Below are 20,679 nucleotides of genomic sequence, written 5' to 3' on the forward strand. Positions count from 1 at the left end.
TCTGTAAAGAATCTCTGTTAACATAGCTAGATCTTTTTCTTCCAGACCCTCCCAATCCTAAAGAGATTAATTAAGATCTGAATAGGAAACATTTGTCATCTGTTGTCTCTAAGGGCAGCCACCATAAGACTTCAAAAGAACTTTGGTCTCCACAGTCTTTATTTCAACCTGAACATTCCCTTTCTATCAATCTCAGGTCTTTAGACACACTCAACCAATTGTCAACCAGAAAATGTTTAAATTCACCTATAGCCTGTAAGCTCCCCGCTTTGTGTTGTCCCACCTTTCTGGACCAAACCAACATATTTCTTGAATGTATTTGGTTGATGTCTCATGACTCTCTAAAATGTATAAAACCAAGCTGCGCCCTGACCTCCTTGGGCACATGTTCTCAGGACCTCCTGAGGGCTGTGTCACAGGTCATGGTCACTCATATTTGGCTCAGAATAAATCTCTTCAAATATTTCACAAAGTTCGACTCTTTTTGTCAACAGGCCAGAAGAGGATATCAGCTGCACAGAGAAAAAGACCATCACTGCTGGCCCTTCCAGTTCTGGTTGGACCGTGTGGAGCACACAGCCTTGTTGACAGCCTCCTGAGGCCAGTCTCTCCTCCCCCCTCACAGAGAGGAGCTGGGTGCACAGCCAGACACTAGAGCCCCCAGGAGGCTTTTGAGCAGGCAACAGGCGGGCTGTCCTCAGAGATGCTGGAAAGACAAACTTTTGTTAGTCAGAAGGTTACGTGTCCCAGGGAGAAGGCTCACATGTTGACCTACAAAAGTAGAGAGGAGGCTGGCAGGATGTCTGGGCTGTGTGGCCAGGGTATGGCTAGATGGGACATGGAAAAATACAGACTGATCCTTTAACATTCAAAGAGGAGCAAACTGCCCCAGTACTGCCCATTTAGACCAGACATAAGAAGATGCGCCATTCTGCTGCCAGGACTGAGTGGAGGTTTCATCAGGAATAGGAAATGGAAGGGAAAGGTAGAGGGTGCTTGATCAACCAAAGAATTCACACCAAGATCCAGCCAAGGGTAGCTGGATGGGGCTTTTCCTGTGCTGCCGGAGCTGTGGTGATTATGCTGTGGACACACTGGTGCATGTGTATGCTTCCTTTATAAGTAATAGAACTGTGGAAACAATTTTAGAGGGAATGGCTCAGTATGAAGGCAGCAGCTGGTGTTCTCAGGGTTCTGGTTACCCTCATACCTTTTAGGCTTAATTGTTATACTGAATTCAGGGCTCCTTTCTTTCTGTGAACTGTAAGGACAATCTCATTCTTAGGAAAGAGGGCCTGGAAACTGCAGCTCATTCTGGCTTCTTCCTCCCTCTTCGTCTGGCCCAGGAAGGCCGAGGGGCGGCACTGTGAGAGGCCTCCTTGTCAGAGCCCCCGTATGTGATGATCCGAGGGAGTTTCCTCTTTCCTGCCTGATTTGGTTTGGATTTGTGTCGCTGCCCAAACCTCATGTTGAATTGTAATCTCCAGTGTTGGAGGAGGAGCCTGGTAGGAGCTGATTGAATCATGTGGGCGGATTTCCCTTTTGCTGTTCTTGTGATAGTGAGGGAGTTCTCAGGAGATCTGGTTGTTTGAAGTGGGTAGCACCTCCACCTTTGCTCTCTTCCTCCTGCTCCAGACATGTAGGATGTGCCTGCTTCCCCTTCACCTTCTGTCATGATTGTAAGTTTCCCAAGGGCTCCCCAGCCATGCTTCCTGTACAGCCTGCAGAACTGTGAGTCGATTAAACCTCTTTTCTTTATAAATTACCTGGTCTTAGGTAGTTCTTTATGGCAATGTGAGAGCACACTTATACATTGTCTTTCAAGTCCCCAGAAAAGACCTGAAGATCTTTCAGTGATTGTCTGTATGACATTTGGAAGCAGGGCCAGCTTCTTGGCACATGCATGTCTTCAGATCTGCACTGTGACCTCCATGACCTCTAATTAGGCACCCTGTGTGACCTTGTTGGGGTGCCCTTATGTGGCAGCCCAGGTCTCACTAACACAGGCCTCTATAACAACTGTTTCAGTACTAACCCGGTGTTTAAGTTAAATATTAAAAACTGACAGAGCCAGTGTCTTTATACGAAGTCTGGAATGTAACAAAAGCCCACCAAGAGTTTTGCCTAGGCCTTTTCTGGGCCTTAAAGTATGACAAAATAATGAAGTAATTCTTAACAGGATCCATTTAGGATTAAACCAGTTTTATTGGGAGGTCTGAAGAAACTCCCCAGGCCTCCACAAACAAGTTTATTGGGGGTCCGAAGGAGCTCCTCAAACCTCTGTGATTTAGCGGGAGACAAGATAAGGGTAATCACCCCAGCACCTGGACCCATTTAGATTAAGTAAATTTACTGAGGCTCCAGAGGAAGGTCTTCAGGACTCAGATCTTAGTTACAGATTAGAAGAAGTTAATCGCTTATGTTTTTAGATGAGTGCACGCTTATACATAGACATATAGCTTAGAAAGTATATAAACTCTGGAAAACTTTGTACTTTTGAGTTGGTCTGGCAATAACTTCCAGGCCTTCTCCCTGTAACCGGTAGCAGAAATAAAACTCTCCTCCCTGCCAGGTTCATCTGCATTTCATTATTGGGCCATGAGAAATAGCACCCCGACCCTCAGTTTGGTCTGGGAACACTTGAACCTCCACCTCCAGTTGTCAGGTAAGATCAGTTCCCAAGGATCTCCTGGGGACTGCTTGTCTGTCGGGATCTTTTGCCTTTTCTGTCATGGAGGCATGCAAGTGAAACAGAAATCAGTTCTTGTTCCCAAGAAACTCACAAAGGAAATGGGCTAAATATATACAATAAAAGGCATATGAACCCATCAATTCTTTGCTGATTTAAACGTTTCTAATTGTTCATTGTTTCTCCCAACTAATGAATGTCTGATTTTTTCAGAGTGTTTCTTTATTCAATTCTAAAAGAGGTAATCACTCAAAAGTAATGGACAGACTTTAACCAGTTTATAGAATATATAAAGTGAGTTCATGTAATAATAGACATTTTTGCTTCATAATTGCCAAAGAAAACAGGCATTTAAAGCCATTTAGTTGTGTGAATATAGTCTGTTAAATTTTCACCACTGAAAGTTTCCAGTTTATTAAAATGTTCTAAAGAATACCTAAATGCAGTAGCTTCCTACCTGAATAGTTTGTCTTTTTTGAGATAGTTTAGTTTTTTATCTTGACAAAATTTTCATACAAAATTATGCTTGTTCTCTACTTAGTAGTCACAGTCACAGAATTCTCCCCAAGGATTTTTACAACTTTCTCAAATATCTTGTATCAAATCGAATGAACTATCATTAAAAAAAAAAAATGTTTGAATTGATTAAATAATCAGCACAGAGGTTCCAGGCTTATCCCTTGTTTGTGCAGAGGGAGACTTCATGCTTGGCAGAAGTACATGGCTGGGGAGAGGTATGATTTGTGGGGTGCTTTAAAGCCCCCACTTAGGTTCCTTTATATTTTCGTAGATAAACTTTATTATTTTGCGGAAAGATACCAAAGCTTTAAGGCTGTTGTTAATTACGCATTCCCCAGGATTGACGGTGGGGGGACATGATCAGCCCTTACCAGCCTCTGATACCTCAGTAGGAATTAAGATCATATTTGAACTGAAAGCAACTAGGAGATTATTTACCTCTTATTCTTCACTTCACAGATGAGGAAACTGAAACGCAGAGGACATACATCATTTGTCCACAGGGGTGATCACACCCAGTAATTAGCAACAGAGCTGGGACATCACAGTCGCATTTCCATTTCTGGGTGCGTGCGCTAGGTTTCCACTTACGGGCACTTTCTCCTGGGGCCCCACTGGCTGCGTTCAGCTCTGTGGGGGTCAGCTGGTGGCTTGGTGTCGGGCCTTCCTGGGACGCTAATGGGGCACCTTGATAGGAGAGGGCAGGGACATTCCCTGGGTGCACATGTGTGCATGCTTGTTTGGGGGGTTGGGAGATGAAGCCCTGTGTGAGGGGAGGCCCAGAGGCAGCATGAAGCCCCTGGAAGCTGAGGGCGGAAGTGGTGCGAATCAGCATACAATGCGTTGCTGCAGAAAGTCTGCTCAGAGAGAGCCCCTGGGAGGAAGGGAGCACAGGCCAGCATTTGCATTGGAGTTCACCTTCTACATTTTCGTCCGACAAGTTATGGAATGCCTGCTTTGTTCACAGTTCTGAAGGCAAGTTCTTATTTACACCAGATTTCCAGGGGTCTTTAGGGACCGTCAACATGCTTTTCTCTGTTTCTTAACTCACAAGTGAATAGGGAGCAAAGTGCTTCGATGTGAAGAAATCACTACAGCCCTCAGGATGAGCAATTATCCCTTCTCCCCAGTGAAAATAGCCCCTTGGAGAAAGCCCTTGGAGCCCAGGGCACCAGAGATCCGGTTTGTTTATTTCCTTTATTGGTGGTATTTGCTAAATTCCTGTCCCTAATGAGCTAATAGACCTTGGATGCACATGAAGGCCATTTATTTTGTTTGGTAAGTTTACATATTTAAAAGAAAACAAATCCCTTAGAGCACTGAAGAACAAAGTCATGCAGCTGCTTAAAGTCTTTTAATTGTGACAGAAACAACTCTTTTATTTTAAATCAGCAAAATAAAGTTAAGTGGAAAACTAAAAGCTCATGCCTGACAACCATATTTCCCAAACAGATTGAATCTGTTTTGGGTCTCAGAGACTATTTTACCAGTGTTTTTAATTCATAGCCTTAGAAAATCCTGACCCAAGTAATTTCTTTTTCAGACACATCAGATTTATACCATTTGGGTTTTAAAAAACAATGAGAGGCTTCTAAAGTTAAAAATTATTACTTAGGGATGACAAACAAAAGCTTGAGTTCCTTACTGAAGGACACCAAGAAATACGTTTAATCAGATAAGAAAATTTATTTTAACAATCTAAGTTCTAGCTTTATTCCCAAGTTAGCTTACATAAACTGTCTTCTGTGGAAAATATGAAAGTTTGGTGAGATTAAATTGATACAAAATTAATTGCACTCAAACTTTATTTGGGTTGTTAACAGATTTGATATTAAGCAAAAAGAAATTAAAGTTTATTTTCTCATGACTCTAGAAGAATTTGTTTGAAGTTTCACATTAGATCTTATGAGGTACATTTAATTATTTTAAGTTCTCAATTTTATAATCAGAAATATGTCAATTAGATTTCTCTGAAGTTGCTCCATGATAACTTGGAGAGTTATCACATTTATAAGTCATAAATCTAAATGGGTCTTAGATTTCAGGGTAAGTAATATCTCAAAAGGAAAAAAAAAATAAACTCAAGAATATTTCCAGGAGTCAACCTGTTGAAAAGAAAGCAGTGCTCTGAGTTTGATAGCTGGATATTGAGGTTCTCTGATCTTTGCTGTCCCTTTTATATTCCACAACCTGTTTATACCCTGCCAGCTAAAGCAATTGCTTTAGAAGAAAAAAATCAGACCATTCTCTATAAATGATTTGAAAAGCTGTTTTTCAAATAAAAAGAAATAGAAAATTGCTCTTTTTAAAAACCTAACTTCTAAAATACTGAAACACACACACACACAAAGAAAATACTTGATCTCAGAATGTTTATATTTCTACGTTTTCATTTCTCTTCTACTTAACGAGTAGATTACCACCCCAAATTACTTTATTCTCCATTTAGTGAGGCTTCTGCCTTATTCCAGAAAGCAGCCAACATTTTGGCTGCACCTGGTTAAATTTGTTTTCTTTCATATTTTGCAGGAGCACAAGACTCAATGCTAAGGGCACTTCAATAATTTCAAACATTTTTTCCCGCTTAAGTTTATGACATCTTAATTACCATAAGGCACAATTCATCCCAGTTAAAATGATCTATTATTCAATGTGGCTGAATTTTTTATATTACTCCAAATGACAACAGTGACATAGTGCATGGCTGTAAACTCAGGTATGACTGTGGTAGCACAAGGGGTATCTTGTTTATATCTACTGTGTACTTACAGAACAGGCAGGCTGTAAATTGAGCTCACTGCTGATTTACTGGGCTCACAGATTTATTACTTATACATTCAATACATTCCATAAAGAGTTCTCAAACACCTGTTATGTGTCAAGCATCTTGTTCTGCATTGCAGTCAGCTTGATGGAAAAACACAAACACTCCCTTGAGGAACAGCCTGAAGATGGGGCTTCAGTGTGTGCTTCTGTGGGGGCACCCGGGGAAATGAGGAATCCTCACCTGACTCAGAAGGGGAGCCCTCTGTTACTCGTTTTAAGATCAGATGTGGTACTGGTGAATACCGCACACGTATCACTCATCCTATGGTTGTAGAGCTACTGAACAAAATCAGAATTTAATTTTACTTTGCTGAGAGCCACAGACAAGCCTGGAAGCAGTAGTACTGGAGGACCAACATGGGAAAGGGTGTTTCTGTGGGTAGCAAGGAAGAGATTCTCTCAGGAGATTCAAAGGAAGCGACAGAGCGCCAACCTCTCATCCTTCTCTGGAGTCCAGATGGACATCGGCGATAACGGGAGCCAGTACAGAAGCTCTCCGGGGATGGCAGGGGAGCAATGTCTGGTCCTGTTGATCCCTGCTGAAAGGAAGACTTCCTCCTAGGTGGTGGGGCTTCCGCTCCTCAGGAGTCATACAAAGTCTGGGCTGCCTCTTTTCTTGTCAGGCTACCAACCGTTGATGACTATTGTCTAAATCTGTCACTTTCTCAGAAACTGTAAAATGGCAAAATTCTATTTTTTTGTCTAGTTTTCATTTATTAGCTAGAATACTTCTATAGAGAGAAACTTCCCCTTATCCATTCTTAGGTTAACCTGAGTATAGAAAAGACGGGATGTATGTTTAGTAGTTTTCAAAATAATGAGTGGTTTCTATCTGTATTCCAAACACAGTGCACATTTAATACATGTGAATGTATAGGTTTAATTTAATTACATTTAATGTTTTATTACATTGCAGTTATTATCCTCATTGCTACTCAAATCAACCTATTTATATCTAGCAGGTGCCTTTGAAACAACCCTAGGAGTGTGATAGCTTCCATGTTTGCTGTTATGACTATGTAGTAAAAATTTTAGACTTTGCAGGTCATGAAGTCTCTGTTGCAATTACCATTAGATGATATGTCAATAAAGGAGTGTGGCTGTGTTTATTTAAAAAAGACAGCCCCACGGGCCACTGTTTGTGGACTCCTGTTCTAAAATAATCACAATCTGTGTACCAAGATAAAAATACCTAGCAAATGCACATCATTAAGTATATTTAATTCTTGCTCTATCTTGTGATCCTACCAAAATGTATTTCTATTTTGTCAGAAAAGGAAAAGAGGCAACCATGGAGAAGAGGTAGAGTGAATGGTAGGGGCTATGGCATTGCTTTGATAAAATAATAATGCTTCTTAATTGCGATTAAAAACATATCTCTATACATACTCACAGATGTATACAAATATAAATCTTTGCATGTGTACAAGCAAATGTATGTATGTACACATGTATGCAAATGTATCAGGTTGCTTAGTTTCGTAGTTTTGTAACTGAAGGGCAATATTTAATCAGACATCTTAAAAACCCACTGTCAAGGCTTTCTTGGGGGTGCTTGGTATTGCTGTTTGTAGATTCCCAGAATCTCAGGGTTAGATGGATTCTCAGCTTAAATAGTATAACCCTTCCTAGTGGGTGACTTCCTTTATGAATCAACCAGTAACCAGCCATTCAAAAGCCATTTGAATGCCTCTAGTGATAAGAGGCTCACTTCCTCTGGAAGCTGACCATTCTTAAATGATTCTTTAAATGATTTTCTTGGTAGTAAGCCCACATCTGTACCTTTTTGAATCACTTCTGTAAGGAAGTCATTTTCAGCCAACTGGTTTCATCAACTTTGTCTTTTACATGCTTTCCTATGGCCTGCATCTCTTTGTAGAATTTGCCACCTCTGTGTGTGGGGATTAGTTACTCCCTTCTGTGCTAGACTGTAAACTTCAAGAGGACAAGGATACATCTGTTTTTACTCACTTTGTATACCAAACATCTAGCACATAGCAGAGTCTCAAACATTTGTTAAGTGAAAAAATTCATTGTTGTTTTTCCTTCTATAGTTATATAAAATAAGTGCAACCCTTTAAAATATCTACTGGCAGTACCATACTCTTCTTAAATACTATTTTTCCTAAGGCAAATTTCTAAAGCCTCCTCAATAATTCCTTTCGTTGGAAAGCTTTTGATTTATTTGTTGTAGTAGTTGTTTTCCTTTGAACAACTTCCAGTGGGGCACTCAAATTTGATCAATACCCCAGATGTACCTTGACCAGATCAGGTTTAGAATGGGACCATCATGTCTTTATTGTAGAGACTGAAAGGACCATTAGCATTTGATAAGAACATTGTACCGATGATTTATGTGATGCATTAAAAATATTTTGTCCTACTTGTATATTTCTGAGTGTACACTGAATTTGATGGCAGTTAACACTATCATGATGCTTGATTTATTCAAATCCACTGTTCCCAGTTGCTACCTTCCTTCCTCAATTATATTGCTTTATTTAAATGTCCTGCTTATTTATTTTATATTGGGAGCTGATGTGTGTGATCTCTGAGTAGTATAACTGAACATAAATACATTACTACTCTTTAAACAATTTTAAAACTGAGATAGTTCCTCTATACATACCACTGGTCAGCCTTCTTCCCAAATTATTTAAGTCTTCCCTGACGTCAGAAAAATAGCACACCATTTAAGTTGGTTAGGAGTTGATCTTTGCATAGCATACTCTTTTAGGATCTTATTTTCAACGTATCTTGGTTTCTAAATACCTACAAACCTGTAGTTTCCAAGCTCCTCCTTGTTTCACATGTTTTCTGGAGGGAACAGCAGCAGCTGATCAGTTTCCATGTCCCTGATATATGCCCCTCTCCACTCCAGCAAAGCTACCCTTTCCATGGGATTTGCAGTAGTAATTGAGTATCTGGATCAGGCATCTTCTGTCATGAATTCCTTCCTTGGAATACATTCAGCAACTGTCTAACCTCATCTCTCTTACAAACAACATAGGCCTGAAACATTGTGATCTCTCTTATTAATTAAAGGCACAAGGAGTTTGGGACCTGCTACTCTGGGGGATTCCAGACCATCAAGGGCTCTGGCAAATAGCTGACCCAGGCAGAAATGCTGGCCAGCCTCTTCCCTTCTAGGGCGTGGAGTCATCTGATTTTTATTCATTTAAGGAGGACAGAATGCACTGAATTATAGATTTCCTCTCTGCCTTTATCATAATATTTCACAGGCACCACAGTTGTGGGTGTAAACTTGGATGATAAAATGCAAACAATGTAGGATTTTTTGTTCAACTTTGGATACAAAGATAAGTTTAGTGTCCCTATTCTCTTTTCTACCTTCTTCTGGTCAACCTCAGATACTGCTATAATGCCTGCTATGTTTTTGTTCATTGGAGTCTCAAATCTTCCTTTCCTAAGCTTTAGGTATAGGATTTTCATTGCCAGTTGGGCATCTCCATCTAGATTTTATATTAATGTTTCCTCAAACTGAATGTATATAAAATCAAAGTCATCAACTTTTTCTCCAAATTCTTTCAAAATCTTGTCTTTCTCTTAATACTAATAACAGCTATTTAGTTCCTCAGACTCAACACCTTGGAGTCATCTTTGCCACCTTTTTGTTAGTCTTATGTGTGCGTAAAGCCTGCACTGCTGGAAAGCCTCTTACTTGCTCCTCCACCTCAAACCTTCAGTCCGTTCTATGTACTTGAATCTTTCAAAAGCGTGACCACTAGACTGGAGGTCTTACAAGGGTAGGGGCTGTTATTTTCTGGTTCATGGTTATTTTCCTAACACAGAAAACCATGTCTGGGGCACTCACAAAATTTCTTGAATGACTTAGAAACTTCACAAGTTCTCATATGTTATTGCATGATGAAGAACTCCCAGCTTGGTATTTGATATGGTTAGGCTTTGTGTCTCTACCCAAATCTTATCTTGAATTGTAATCCCCAGGTGTAGAGGGAGAGAACTGGTGGGAGGTGATTGGATTATGGGGGTGGTTCCCCCATGCTGTTCTTGTGATAGTGAATTTTCTTGAGATCTGATGGTTTTATAAAAGGTAGATTTTCCTGTGTACACACATCTCTCACCTGCCGCCCCATAAGACATGTCTGCTTCGCCTTCCACCATGATTGTAAGTTTCCTGAGGCCTCCCCAGCCATGTGGAACCGTGAGTCCATTAAACTTCTCTTCTTTATAAATTACCCAGTGTCGGGCAATTCTTTATAGCAGAACTGCCTGCATCAATACAGTATTGCAAGTGTTCCATGACTCAGCACCCTTTTACTATTCAAAATCAAAGCAGTTCCCCAGAATTCATCCCAAAAGGATGAATACAACTACTACACAGCTTACTGTGCTGAGAAGCAACTGTAACTAGGATTTGTTGTTGTTGTTGTTAACAAAGAGGTCTGCCACAAAAGACAATGGTTTTCCTAGTCCTTTGCTCAGACATAATCATGGGCATAGAAAAGGAAAAGAAAGAATATCCTGATATCATTGGGACCACTTATGATTAGGGCACACTTTTAATTTGAAACTAATCCAGGGTGTGGTAAAACTGTCAAACTTTTCTCATGGTTTTGAAACAGTGGAAATGCTGTAATTTTGAATAATTTAATGGGTCAGACTTAACAATTAATAGGAAAAAAATCATGGCCAATTTTAAGGTCTACTCATTTACATACAGTTAAACTCCACAAGTATTTGTTTAGTAAGTGATTCCTGGCTATTCTTTTTCATAGAAGAGGTGGTCTCCTTAAAACTGCATTTTTTTTTTTTTTTTGGAGTATGATATAGAATGATGGGAAGGGAGGGTGAGATGTCAAAAGGAACAGTATAAAGGAGGTACCTGGGCTCAGCTGTTGGCTAATTAGTTGAGCTTTTGAATAGCAGGAAACAGCAGTAGAAAATCAAACAATTTAGCCCAAAGATCTGGTTTTGGAAATGGGCAGAAAAAGCAGTTTCACTTGCTGTGTGGGCAGCGGTGTCACGGAGGCCACTGTTTCACACAGTGTCAGCTTGTGAATGCCTAGAATTTTAGATGTACAGTACACTCATTTGGCTTAAAATTTCATTTCCTATTTTTGTAGAATGACCCTTAGGTGGTAAAATGTTGCATATTTGCAGTCATTTATACCTTTAGAACCGATTTCACTTGCCATCATTTCCTCAGAGACGGGAAAGTTAAGGGGCACACGGGTGGCTCATAGGAGCATTCACGGGGCACGCAAAAATTGGGGAAATGGTGAAAGAAGAAGATAACACTCAAACTTCACAATTTTGACAAGGGCCACTGATTTTCCATTCATTTGTCCTATAAGAAATCATTGAACTCCAGAGGTGTCTTTTTTGAGTAATGTGTTCGCATAGGCCAGGTGTAAGTTCCCACAGTTGATGTAAATGTTTCTTAGGGTAAGGACCTGTATAGCAGGGAGCGTGAAGAGAGTAGCGAGTTACCATGGTCTGGTGATCTGAACGAGGGCACCAGAAGGAATATTGTAGCCAGGCTTTCCCTTGCTGTGACCTCCCCCTAGAGTTTCTACCACCGTGCTTCAACTTGCTCTTAGAGGCTGTGCTTAGAGTTCATATCAGAGGGGTGTGTGCATATACGTAAGACTGATGATCATATATGATTTGTTCATTCGTTCATACATTGAACAAACATTTCTAGGGAAGTTCCTATGTGCAGGCACTTGATTAGGGCATGAGTTATGCTGGCTCCTTAAGGGCCCTTGCTTGACAGCTTTAACCCAGCAGGAAAGACAGGTATGAACAGGTGATCACATGTGTGATGGGTGTTATACAATGAATGTGCAGGATGCTATGAGCATGGAACCTATAATTAGGGAGAGGGACTGGGAGGACAGGGATGTCATAGTTGAGGAAGGAACCAGATTATTTAGGAACTTCTAGGCTGTTTGTTGACGTGGGACTTCTTTTACTAGGGTCAAAGGGAATTAGTGAAAACATTTTAAGCCAGTGAATAACATAATTATATTTGGGGTTTTAAAAAGAACATTTTGGGTGCCACATGGAGTGTGGGCTGGAGGAGGCAGGAGGGGCTTCTGGTTATTTAATTAGGTGGCCATTACAGGATTTCAGGCAGAGATGATGCTGGTGTGGCCTAGTATACTGGCGGTTAGGTTAGGGAGAAGGGAGTTGGTGAGCGAGACAGTTAGGAAGTAGTAGGTTCCAGACTGGGGCTTGCCTGGAGGTTGCACTTATGGGAAAGAGGGAGTAAAGAAAGACTTTCAGGTTTCAACCTTGAGCAACTAGGTGGATGGAGGTGCCATTCCCACTGTAGGGAAAGGTGAGGAAGAAGCTGGTTTAGGGGATAGTTCCTGGGTGCATCTTTCCACATGTGGAGTTTGAAGCACCAAGTGGGCAAGCAAATGGCAATTTTGAGTGGATGTCTCTTAGCATGGGGGAGCAATTGTCCCACTGATGGAAACAAATTATTCTCTTGGTCTTATTATGCTACCTAGCATTTTTGAAAGTCTTCTATCTCCTGTTGCATCAAGTCCAGCCTTCCAAGATGAATCATTATCTGGCCACAACCTATTTGAACATAACCATTTTGGTGGGGCGGGTGGAGAAGGGATGCACAGACCTCTTTGGAAAGCTTATGAAAACCACGAATCTTCTCCCTAGGAAATGCATATACAAAAAGACACATAAAATTTTGCTTACAGTGAAAATGGGTTCAGAGGTTAGTTTAATTTGCTTAACGTTGATTGGACTTATTGGTGTATGGATCAAGTGTAGGATGATCGCACAGTCCAATTTGTCCTGGGCCATCCTTCCTTGTATCTGGAACCATGGTGTTTCATCCAGTTAGTGCTCCCTTTTGGCCTCAAAATTTCCTATTTGGATAATAAATTTTGTAGTGACCTTAGGGGCTCATATATCTTCTAACCTGACTCAGACCTTCCAGCAATTCATGGATCCACTTCAGGACCTCTGTTTTCTCACCATGCTGGCCACTGACCACCACAGCACCTTTGCTTGGAATGATCCTTTGAGCAGTCATGCCGCTCTTTCTCAAGCCTGCCTCTCCAAATCCCATGTTCCCCATCAAAGCAAATGCCTTTTGAAAAGCATTTGTCTTCTGCTAAGATTCAGTCATCTTTTATCTCTTCTGAATCTCTGTATTCTTCTTCTGAATTCCGCCCATGTATTCCCTCATTTATTCCAGCATAGTATTGCTTGATATGGCTTATTCATTGCTTCATGGGTCAGTTTTATTTCTCCAGCTAGATAATGGCAGTGAGATGAAGGGGAAAATGCACAGGCTGATTAGCAAGTCCACAAACAAGCATAAGTTCCATAGCTGCTCTGAGACTCAGTTTCCCCATTTGTGAATTAGATATATTACCTAGTTTGCAGGGCTGTTGAGAGGTTTATATGAAAATTGCACAGTGCCTGCCACATAGAATGATTCATACTATTGATTGTCAACTTCATTTATACTGCCCTCCCCCTCCCCCGAGATTCTCTCATAAGGCTCAGCTCTAGTCAGTGAATAGTAACCACATCAGAGGAGGAGGATGAACATACTGTCTATAGTTATCGGTGAAATAAAAAAGACAGCTTTGGGCACAGTAGCTAGAAAAACAAATATGTTTTCAGAGATTTTTGTAGTAATTACTGGTGATTTTTTTTAAGTTGCCAACAACTTGATATTTTCACCTCCTATCTTTTGTTTGCATTCCACAAGGCTTCTCAAGGAAGATTCTCAGCACAATAGGGCAAAATGTGCTCATTCAACCACAGAAAAGTGGACATTTTCTCGGGAATTTCATGGTATCTTGAATGGCTTCTTCCTTTTCATTTTCTTTAGATACTTAATGTCCTGAGCAAGTCCACCTGTGCCATTTCTAAGTCACAAAGATTTTTCTCTTACATTCTTTATCTTTGTCTACCAAGTTAATATTTTCCTATAGCTCTTCATAGAGCCCAGTTTCTCTCTGATTCTTTTTAGGAAGAACTAACATTTCTCTCCCTCCCTTTCTTCCTTTCTTCTTTTCTTTTTCTTTTTTATACAGAAGAAAAAAAATCCCCAAATGTCCCACTTACTCCTTTGCTGCTTTTTCTGTCTTGCTCTGTCGCCCAGGCTGAAGTGCATTGGCGCCATCTCCGCTCACTGCAACCTCCACCTCCTGGGTTCAAGGAATTCTCCTGCCTCAGCTTCCTGAGTAGCTGGGATTACAGGCTTGGGCCACCACCCCCGGGTAACTTTTGTATTTTTAGTAGAGACGGGGTTTCACTTTATTGGTCAGGCTGGTCTCGAACTCCAGACGATCTGCCCACCTCGGCCTCCCAAAGTGCTGGGATTACAGGTGTGAGCCACTGCGCCTGGCCTGCAAGTCCTAATTCTTTTTTTTCTTCAATTGCTTTAGGGGTACAAGTGGTTTTTGGTTACATGGATGAATTGGATAGCGGTGATGTCTGAAATTTTTGTGCACCCATCACCCAAGTAGTGTACATTGGACCCAATATGTAGTTTGGTTAATCTCTCACCCTGCTCCCAACCTCCCACCTTCTGAGTCTCCCATGTCCTTGATATCACTCTGTGTGCCTTTGTGTGTCCATAGCTTAGCTTCCACTTATAAATGAGAACAAACGCTATTTGATTTTCTTTTTTTGAGATGGAGTTTCTCTCTTTTGGCCTAGGCTGGAGTGCAGTGGCGCAATCTCAGCTCACTGCAACCTCCGCCTCCTGGGTGCAAGCAATGCTCATGCCTCAGCCTCCCGAGTAGCTGGGATTACAGGCATGTGCCACCACGCCTGGCTAACTTTGTATTTTTAGTAGAGACGGGGTTTCTCCATGTTGGTCAGGCTGGTCTCGAACTCCCGAACTCAGATGGTCCACCCGCTTCAGCCTCCGAAAGTGCAGGGATTACAGGTGTGAGTGAGCCACCATGCCTGGCCCGCTGTTTGGTTTTCTATTTCTGAATTACTTCACTTAGAATAATGGCCTCTAGTTCCATCCAAGTTGCTGCAAAAGACATTATTTCATTCTTTTTCCTGGCTGAGTAGCATTCCATGGTGTATATATATAGCTTATTTCTTTATCCACTTATTGGTCGATGGGCACTTAGGTTGGTTCCATATCTGTGCAGTTGTGAATTGTGCTGCAAATAAACATATGTGTGCAGGTGTCTTTTTGATATAATGAGCAAGTCCAAATTCTAAATTCAATTCCCTTTCTTCCATGGCTTAGGTTCGCTGACTACGTTTAATAGTCTACTGCATCAACAGTCAAGGAGCAATATTCCTAGTTTTGTAACTATGGTTAAGCTCTGCGAAGAGAAAAGAGCTGTTTTCATGCTGGTTTTATTTCAAAACAAACTCAATTACCATGTTTTGGAAAAACCATTTTCTCAAGTTCAAGTTGACACAGGTGACCTGTGTTCTGGAGAAATACATGTGTTCATGCACGTCAGTCTCCTTCCTTGATGGTGTTCTGCCAGGAAAGGCAAGCACTGCCAACCAGGCAGTGGACCACGCCTGGCAGTCCCTGTGCTTGTTGGTCACACACAGGAGCGTTTGTGTATCCTGTGCCCTCCTGGAATTTCCTTTGAACTCTCAGGAGAGTCAGAGCTTTGGACACACATCATCTGCAGTTCAAAGTATTCAGAAGCAATTAGACTGCAGCTTTCAGTCAATTATTTAACTACCTTTTAAAAGGCAATGTATTTATGTGATCTGAAGAGAAACCAGAGAATTTACCTGCCTTTCAATCATTTTGACGGCAGCTTGTCTTTTCAATGACGTTGTCAGGAATAAAAATTCCTCGTACATGAATAATCTCCAAATATCATGATCAGAAATAGTACTGATTATATGTGGTCACCAATGTGTTCCCTCAGGGTGATCTGGGAAAATCAGAAGCAACACGAAACCAAACAAGCAGAGCAAAGACCACTGTCCTTACAGTTTGTACGGAAAGGCAAACACAAACAAAGGAAGATCTGCTTGTTTTTGATGCACCATGCTTTTGTTGGTGCTGGAAGAGCCTTGTGCGAAGTAGCACCTCCTGTGCTGGGCCAGGCTCCCAAAGCACCAGCGCTTTATCCGCACACCCTCTCATATCATTAGAGACAAGTGCCCTGACCTGGATGTGATGGGCCTTGACTTTTGGTGTGATCTCAACAAAATCAGTGCACACTCAGTATTTCCATTTTTTTTTGAATGCTTGGATTAGAGAATTAAATATAAGGCGTTGGTTCATTAAACTCCAAAATCTTTGCAGAGATTCTTTATTCAACATGTATGAGAAAAGAGAGAGAGAGAGGAGAGAGAGAGGAGCTGACTTTCTCAGGCTGTTTAGCTGGTTGGTGTTGTAAGCCGTGTGTTTTGGCTTTTCTTCTCTAGTATCCCCAGCCTTCTCCAGCTGAGGAATCTGGGACTCAGACGGGCTTTGTGGAGCTCCATCAAGGATTCAGAGCCAGTCAGCGGAGAAGACAGGACTGTGTCTCGGGTCTGTCTGATTCCGTATGCCTTTCTCCCCTTCCTGTCTACACTGCCATGTGCAAGACAGATTTATGTGGGAACCAGGACCAACTTTTGATTAAATGAGAGCTAAAAATGGATAGACAAATGTCAAACTCATTTGCCTGGCCACTTCCGTATCCTTTAAGTTCTAATTTCCCCTCTCCAATAATACCAAGAAGCATGAGTGCTTAGCATATGCCAGAAATGCTATCAAAGTTACTTACCCATATTAAGACTTTTAATCCTTATAGCAACTCTATGAGGACTGTACTGTCTCATCTCTATTCTGCACCCAAGGTAACTGAAGCAGAAGGGGGCCTACCTCTTGCAGGCTTGAGATGTGAGTCCAGGCAGGTGGCTTCAAAGCCTGTTCTTAACTGCCTCACAATACTTCCTCCCATCTCCTCTTCTCACCTACTGCCTCTCCTCCCCGCCTATGACCATGTCTGTGGCCATCCCACCCATATCCTTGCCTTAGGCATGCCCTCTTCAGGGTTCCGTAGGCAGTGGGATGAATCTGACAAGTTCCTTCAGGCTCTAAGGTTGCCTGGAGCTGACCTGATTTGCTACTACACAATAACAGAGCTTAGGACATGTGGAAGAAAATTAGCGATAAGTAAGCATGGAGTGGGGAGAATCTTTGGAAGAGAAGACGTTGATATATTCATTTATCACTCAATAATTTCATTGAGATTTCACTGGGTACAAAACATTGTTGCAGCCAGATGTTGGAGGAGGACACAAAATGATTCACAAGGTCTCAGTCCTTAAGGAACATAGGATCTGACAGGAAAAATAAAACAGAGAGCATTATGTTTTGAAATGGTAAGAGTTGAAGATATTCAAGGAAAACATCATCTGTCATGACCAGAGCACACTGAGAAATGCTCGGATGAATCTGAGGTTCAATCAAACACATTAGCACACATCCAGGGCCATCCACACCCGGTGATGGGCCGGGCAGGGCAGCAGAGAGCAGGCCCCAGCCCCTTTGCTCCTGTCCCCAGCACACATCCAGGTGGCTGCACACGGCCACGTGCCTGTACAGAGCAAATTTCTCCAGACTTGGTTGTGGGTACCTCAGTTTGAGAAGATATACAAGGAATTGGGTAAGTAGCTTCTAAATTGCGACATTTGGAAAGAGAATCACATTTGAAGTGGTGTTTAAATCATACTCTAAAGCTTTTGTAAAATTTAGGAAAAATACCAGGTAATTTTTTTTCACATTTCCTGAAAATTATCAAGAATGCAACATTTGCCATTACAGTCTAAAGGATTGTGTGGGAGCTCATGGTTAGTCAGTTTTGAGGGCACTTAAAAAATAAAACTGAACACTGGGAGGCAAAAGAGGTCACTGGAAAAATAAAGCTAAAGAGGCATCTTATCTGGCCTGATTTTTAAAAGCACTATTGACAACTTTGAACACTTGTGAAAACTTTTTCTTAATTCTGGGAAATTTTGCCTCTTTTCATTCTCATCTCTCATTAAAAACGAAACAAAAAAAAACAACAAAAAATGTATTTTGGTTGCTGTGCACAACAGTTATTTTAGAACATTTAAAAATGAATTTTCTTTTTTTATTATTATACTATAAGTTCTAGGGTACATGTGCATAACGTGCAGGTTTGTTACATATGTATACTTAGGCCATGTTGGTGTGCTGCACCCATCAACTCGTCAGCACCCATCAACTCGTCATTTACATCAGGTGTAACTCCCAATGCAATCCCTCCCCCCTCCCCCCTCCCCATAATAGGCCCCGGTGTATGATGTTCCCCTTCCCGAGTCCAAATGATCTCAATGTTCAGTTCCCACCTATGAGTGAGAACATGCGGTGGTTGGTTTTCTGTTCTTGTGATAGTTTGCTGAGAATGATGGTTTCCAGCTGCATCCATGTCCCTACAAAGGACACAAACTCATCCTTTTTTATGGCTGCATAGTATTCCATGGTGTATATGTGCCACATTTTCTTAATCCAGTCTGTCACTGATGGACATTTGGGTTGATTCCAAGTCTTTGCTATTGTGAATAGTGCCGCAATAAACATACATGTGCATGTGTCTTTATAGCAGCATGACTTATAATCCTTTGGGGATATATCCAGTAATGGGATGGCTGGGTCATATGGTACTTCTAGTTCTAGATCCTTGAGGAATCGCCATACTGTTTTCCATAATGGTTGAACTAGTTTACAATCCCATCAACAGTGTAAAAGTGTTCCTATTTCTCCACATCCTCTCCAGCACCTGTTGTTTCCTGACTTTTTAATGATCGCCATTGTAACTGGTGTGACATGGTATCTCATTGTGGTTTTGCTTTGCATTTCTCTGATGGCCAGTGATGACGAGCATTTTTTCATGTGTCTGTTGGCTGTATGAATGTCTTCTTTTGAGAAATGTCTGTTCATATTCTTTGCCCACTTTTTGATGGGGTCGTTTGTTTTTTCTTGTAAATTTGTTTGAGTTCTTTGTAGGTTCTGGATATTAGCCCTTTGTCAGATGAGTAGATGGCAAAAAATTTCTCCCATTCTGTAGGTTGCCTGCTCACTCTGATGGTAGTTTCTTTTGCTGTGCAGAAGCTAGTTTAATTAGATCCCATTTGTCAATTTTGGCTTTTGTTGCCATTGCTTTTGGTGTTTTAGACATGAAGTCCTTGCCCATGCCTATGTCCTGAATGGTATTGCCTAGGTTTTCTTCTAGAGATTTTATGGTTTTAGGTCTAACATTTAAGTCTTTAATCCATCTTGAATTAATTTTTGTATAAGGAGTAATGAAAGGATCCACTTTCAGCTTTCTACTTATGGCTAGCCAATTTTCCCAGCACCATTTATTAAATAGGGAATCCTTTCCCCATTTCTTGTTTCTCTCAGGTTTGTCAAAGATCAGATGGCTGTAGATATGTGGTATTATTTCTGAGGACTCTGTTCTGTTCCATTGGTCTATATCTCTGTTTTGGTACCAGTACCATGCTGTTTTGGTTACTGTAGCCTTGTAGTATAGTTTGAAGTCAGGTAGCGTGATGCCTCCAGCTTTGTTCTTTTGACTTAGGATTGTCTTGGCAATGTGGGCTCTTTTTTGGTTCCATATGAACTTTAAAGCAGTTTTTTCCAATTCTGTGAAGAAACTCATTGGTAGCTTGATGGGGATGGCATTGAATCTATAAATAACCTTGGGCAGTATGGCCATTTTCACGATATTGATTATTCCTATCCTTGAGCATGGTATGTTCTTCCATTTGTTTGTGTCCTCTTTTATTGCACTGAAAATTTTTTTATTTCACAGTGGTTTGTAGTTCTCCTTGAAGAGGTCCTTTACATCTCTTGTAAGTTGGATTCCTAGGTATTTTATTGTCTTTGAAGCAATTGTGAATGGAAATTCATTCATGATTTGGCTCTCTGTCTGTTACTGGTGTATAAAAATGCTTGTGATTTTTGCACATTAATTTTGTATCCTGAGACTTTGCTGAAGTTGCTTATCAGCTTAAGGAGATTTTGGACTGAGATGATGGGGTTTTCTAAATATACAATCATGTCATCTGCAAACAGGGACAATCTGACTTCTCCTTTTCCTAACTGAATACCCTTGATTTCTTTCTCTTGCCTGATTGCCCTAGCCAGAACTTCCAACACTATGTTGAATAGGAGTGGTGAGAGAGAGCATCCCTGTCTTGTGCCAGTTTTCAAATGGAATGCTTCCAGTTTTTGCCCATTCAGTATGATATTGGCTGTGGATTTGTCATAAATAGCTCTTATTATTTTGAGATACGTTCCATCAATACTGAATTTATTGAGCGTTTTTAGCATGAAGGGCTGTTGAATTTTGTCAAAGGCCTTTTCTGCATCTATTGAGATAATCATGTGGTTTTTGTCTTTGGTTCTGTTTATATGCTGGATAACGTTTATTGATTTGCATATGTTGAACCAGCCTTGCATCCCAGGGATGAAGCCCACTTGATCATGGTGGATAAGTTTTTTGATGTGCTGCTGGATTTGGTTTGCCAGTATTTTATTGAGGATTTTTGCATCGATGTTCATCAGGGGTATTGGTCTAAAATTCTCTTTTTTTGTTGTGTCTCTGCCAGGCTTTGGTATCAGGATGATGTTGGCCTCATCAAATGAGTTAGGGAGTATT

General features: G+C 41.0%; 2 long non-coding RNA genes across 3 annotated transcripts in view; both read left to right on the plus strand.

Annotated features, from left to right (window-relative positions):
* The window catches only part of LOC123575201 (uncharacterized), a 273,494-nt gene that overhangs the window by 139,938 nt on the left and 112,877 nt on the right, over nt 1–20,679 (plus strand). The gene's annotated exons all lie outside the window — the stretch shown is intronic.
* Nucleotides 1,574–5,288, plus strand: LOC135964535 (uncharacterized). 2 transcript variants are annotated; one of them, XR_010577018.2, is made up of 3 exons: nt 1,574–1,731; nt 2,573–2,665; nt 3,668–5,288. It is a non-coding gene; the product is annotated as an uncharacterized lncRNA (long non-coding RNA). The 2 variants fall into 2 exon arrangements; XR_012416922.1 differs by having other exon boundaries at nt 2,573–5,288.

This window comes from Macaca fascicularis, chromosome 8 (assembly GCF_037993035.2).
Source record: "Macaca fascicularis isolate 582-1 chromosome 8, T2T-MFA8v1.1".
In the NCBI taxonomy this organism is placed as follows: Eukaryota; Metazoa; Chordata; class Mammalia; order Primates; family Cercopithecidae; genus Macaca; species Macaca fascicularis.